The 4,381-nt window shown below is 45.4% G+C and overlaps 1 protein-coding gene and 1 long non-coding RNA gene across 2 annotated transcripts in view; both read right to left on the bottom strand.

The window, feature by feature from the left end:
- FBXL3 (F-box and leucine rich repeat protein 3) overlaps positions 1-379 on the bottom strand; it is a 19,184-nt gene extending 18,805 nt beyond the window's left edge. Inside the window, exon 1 of the mRNA XM_026120904.2 lies at positions 118-379. The gene's annotated coding sequence lies outside the window, so the exon portion shown is untranslated. The remainder of the gene's footprint in view (positions 1-117) is intronic.
- A 1,751-nt stretch (positions 380-2,130) lies between these two features.
- LOC135330217 (uncharacterized) lies at positions 2,131-4,381 on the bottom strand. The gene is made up of 3 exons (XR_010392081.1): positions 4,256-4,381; positions 3,004-3,037; positions 2,131-2,877 (listed from the first exon to the last, which is right to left on the bottom strand). It is a non-coding gene; the product is annotated as an uncharacterized LOC135330217 (long non-coding RNA).

Genomic DNA, 4,381 nt, shown 5'->3' with positions numbered 1-4,381 from the left:
GGCCCCGCTTCGCGACCGCCCGACGCTCCCGCTGCCTCCTCCCGCCCCGGCGGCCCAGCCCGCGCAGCCGGACCCACAGGAAAGACCGGCGCCACCGCCCCCTCCAGGTCCCTTTACCTGGCGGATCCCTGCTGCGCTTCGCCTTAACCGGGGCTCGGGCCGCGCTGGCGCCTCCGCTCCGGCCACATCAGCACCTCCACCGCAGCCGACCCCGACGCCTCCCTCGCCCGACAGCGCCGTCCGCGCCCGACACGCTCCCTCCCGCTCCGCTAACTCCGCAGCGGCGGAAGCGACGCGCCCCAGCCAAAATGGCGGCGGGCGCCCTGCGAGGCCGCGCGGCCTCGGCGGCAGCGCGCGCGCCCGCTACCGGCTGCGCGCCGGAGAGCCCGGCGCGGCCCGGGGCTGGGGGGGGCGGGGACAGTGGCGCGAGCGGGGCTGCCCCCTGTAACGGTGGCTGCGGAGCCGTAACGGTCGCTGCGGTTGGGGCAGCAGCCGCCGCGGTGTCAGCGGGAGGGAGCTGCCGGCCCGTCCTCCTCCCGCCCGCCTTGTCCTGGCCGTGACTTGGCGCTCACTGTCTCTTGCCGTGCAGTACTCCTCAGCGGCTGCCTTGGCGGGCAGGCCGTTGGCTCTGCTTGGCTACTGCACTTCAGGGTGGCCAGGCTGGTCAGCATGAAAATGCTGACATCTCTAGTTTAAGTGCTGCCATACCTGTTACATACTAGGTGCCGTTGAAGCAACCTTAGCAAAGCTGTGCTTCTGCCTATACGGCTTTTGTTGTGTGTGTGTGGCGGGGGGGGGGGGGGGAGGGGTAAGGAGTTCATTAGGTTGGTACAAAGCCAAGTTTTGCTGGGATAACTGCATCCAAACTAGGGTTGGCTCTAGTTTACAAAGATTTGATGATATACCTACCAATGAGGTGGACTGAAGTCTGGCATAACCTTCGCATTTGGGTCATTTTCATACTGGTAGATTCTCATATTGGTGCCCTTTTTTTATGTAAAGAGTACTTTTCAACTAATGCTTAAATCCAGCTGCAACTGGAGCCAACTATGTAGCCTGCCATATTCTTCCATGCTGTAGGTTGGTGCAATGTCCAGTGAAGTCAATGAATGAATGTGTACTGGGAAGGACCAGCGGTTCTTTTAATCCGTAGTAGTTAAAAAAGGTAGGATTTTAGCAAATTGTACTAAATTTGACTTTGATTCTCCTTTATTTTAGCTCTTACAGACTCTTTCTTCAAAGGAATCCAGAGCCCCAGGAACCAAGGAAGGTGAGGAAGTGTTGGCAATCCTTTGTGCCCAGTCCTACCTCAGTTGTACTTATGCCAACTGCCTCAGACCTGGCACAGTAATGAGCCTACGGGGGGATGGAGAAAAGGAAACCTTCCCTTCATCCCCCATCTCCTGCTCTCTCTGAGCAGGATCTCCTCTTCTAGTTGTGTTGCGTATAAGATGTCCAGTGTGAAACCTAGCAGTTTCTTGAGTGGGAGCAAGGAACAGGGAAAGTAGGGGAAAATTGAGCTCTGTACTGTCCTTCCATCTTCTTGCTTTTTTACAGACAGGGGTTGAAGTGCTCCAAATTTCCCTGCTCTACTACTTCCTTTTTGTGTATAAGGAGTCAGCTGGGACGGGTAAAAGTATGTAGAACAGAACTGAAGAGGGAGAATCAGAAACACTCTTACTCAAGCACATAGAAGGAGGGGCAAACATGCATGTTGGAAAGTGAGGAGAAGGAACACACACTCGCACACTCTCTCTCTCCCCCCCCTTCCTCCCTCCTTCTCCCTTCCTCTCCCTCTCCCCCACCCCAGCTCTGTTTCTAGGCTTTCTATTCTTAATTTGTTATGAATCCAATGCCTGTAAAACCTAGCTGAAGAGCCTTGCAAAGTGATGTTGAACACAGAGAGAGTGAAGAGCTCTGTGGCTTAGAAACTTTTCCTCAGGAGACATAGTGACTATGATTTTCCCAGTTATCTATTTCCTAATTATAAAACATATCATTAGTGTGCAGAGAAGGTATAAAAATTCTCAGGCTTTGTCACTGTACTCCAACCAGGATTACAGCACTTTAGCATTACTTGCTGTTTACTGATAGTCTCAGTGAGAGATGGAACAAATGGACTCAGACTCATTTGTTTCCTATTTTATAAAGTGTTTGTTTGGAGGATGACAGACACTAGGATGGTGAGAATGGGTAAGAAAGAGAGCAACAATAAAGCCATGAATAAGCCATAAGAAAGGAATATGATAAGAGAGAAGTAGCAGAAAGAAGGGGCAGAAAGATGTATGAAGCAAAAGTAGCCAAGCTTTGGAGGGGGGAATGTTTTGGACTGTGAGTGAAGTAAGAGGTTTTGATGCTGGTAGATAGATAATTTCCTGCAGTTATAGAGAATGTACCAGACAGAAGGCCATCCAAGGGACATAATACAGCTCTAGCTAACCAGTGGCTATTGTGCTGCTGCCCTTACCCAGTGGGGTTTTTAACATTCAAGTGAGGTACTGAACGTTGTTTGAAAAAACAATATTAGTTTTCCTAATTTCCTAATTTTTCCTAATTCCTTTTCATCTGCAGAACACAGAAAGCTCAAGATCTAGCAAACATATTTCTAAAAGCCTTCCAAAATAGATTATGGATGTTTCATCCAGAGACGCTTTCAAAATAGGTTATGGATGTAAACATGGTAATTATGTAAACACTGTTAAGACAGAAACTTGAAGGACAGTCTTCAAGGAAGGATATGATACTCTCAAACAGATTTCATAACACAGATGTGCATCTGCAGTCTTCCTAGGCGTGGTAAAAATGACTTCAGTTTTACTGCTGATATAGTGAAGCTTTGTTGCTCTGATGAGGTTTTCCCATGTCAGTTTTCTTTGTCTATATGAAGAAGAATGAAGAAAGAAATAGTCTAAAGTGTAATTCAATCCCAGACCAGCATCTGTAGACTAGGAATTTTATTGAATGCGCATTGAGATGATTTGGAACACTAGGAACAATACTTACTAGGTAACAGATTTTTCAAGTATGTGGTGGTTACCTGAAGGCTATGGAATTAAGGAGAAGTATAGGAGTGGAAATAAGAAGCCTGTGAATTATAAACCTGGCTTTTCTGAGGTTGTGGGAGCCTCAGTCCTGTCATACAAATTACCAAGTTTTAATATAATTATATAGCAGGTGGGAATTTATGTAATCCCCTCCCCTTCATCACCCTGAACTAGTTTTCCCAACAAACAGTTAATACGTGGGCTAAGAAAACCTTCCCTTCTAATATTGCTGCAGTATTTTAGATAGGATTCAATGCGACCATCTTTGTCAGAGTCATCATCCTGTCCTCTGTTTGCAAGTAACAGAGACATAATTAATATAGTCAGTGTAACATGGTCAGTATAACATAGTGTATTTTCTTTAATAGTTATCTAAAATAGATCTGATTGTTTGTACTCCCAAAATGCCAATTTCTCTCTATCGATAATAAAAAAAAGCCAAGGATGATTCACTCAGATGTCAATACCTGCATTATGAACATGTAAGTTAAGGTGAGATGAATTCTATCCTTTGTACCTACACAGAAAAAAATTCAGTTTCTCCCCTTTTTTAACCTCTTATACTGCATTTAAAATGGTACAGGATACACTTTAAGGACTGTTGTAAAAACACTGGTTGAAGTTCTTTCTGGAATCTAGGAAGACAGAGTAGTTGTGAACAGCCTACATCACTTTCTCATTTCCTCCTCTATGAAAGGAGGATGATAATACTTACAAGGGTATTAAAGTCTAAACAGCACTTTGAACAGAGAAGGACAAATTCTCCCTTTGTTTCTCTGCCAGGCCCGGCCCTGGCATGTGGTAAGGTACTGTATAGGCTGCTCTGCTTTCATGGTTACAAAGTGTCCTCTGGAGTCTAGGAAGCACTAACACATCAGGGCACAGAATCTGACCTGAGAAGCTGCATAAACTTCATTCCTGTTAAAAATGTACCAGTGTCTATTTGGGACTGAAATACATTATATTGCTAAAAAGTTTTTTTCCTTTGACTGTATTAATTTTTGCATCAAAAAGCCCTGGTAAGTACTGCAATCCAGATATAAAGAATACATATTCAAACCTTACCCTGATGTAGCAAAGGACAATGCATTCCAAAACCCCAGGTAAAAACTGTTAGATTCAAATTTGATCATTAAAAAAAGATTCCTCGCTTAGCTTATATAATGCAAAGTGAGGAACTGGGAAAACTGCCTTTATAGCTTAAAGGATACGCTGCCATTACTGTGTATTCTTCTTGGAGGGCTTCATAAACTTTTTTCTGCAGGCATTTCTGACAAATTTTTTCGTGAAACTTTTTAATAACTGATGTTGCGCTCAATTCCATTCCAAGTCAGAAT

The sequence above is a fragment of the Dromaius novaehollandiae genome, chromosome 1 (assembly GCF_036370855.1).
Source record: "Dromaius novaehollandiae isolate bDroNov1 chromosome 1, bDroNov1.hap1, whole genome shotgun sequence".
Lineage (NCBI taxonomy): Eukaryota > Metazoa > Chordata > Aves > Casuariiformes > Dromaiidae > Dromaius > Dromaius novaehollandiae.
This window is presented reverse-complemented; position numbering and strand designations above follow the sequence as displayed.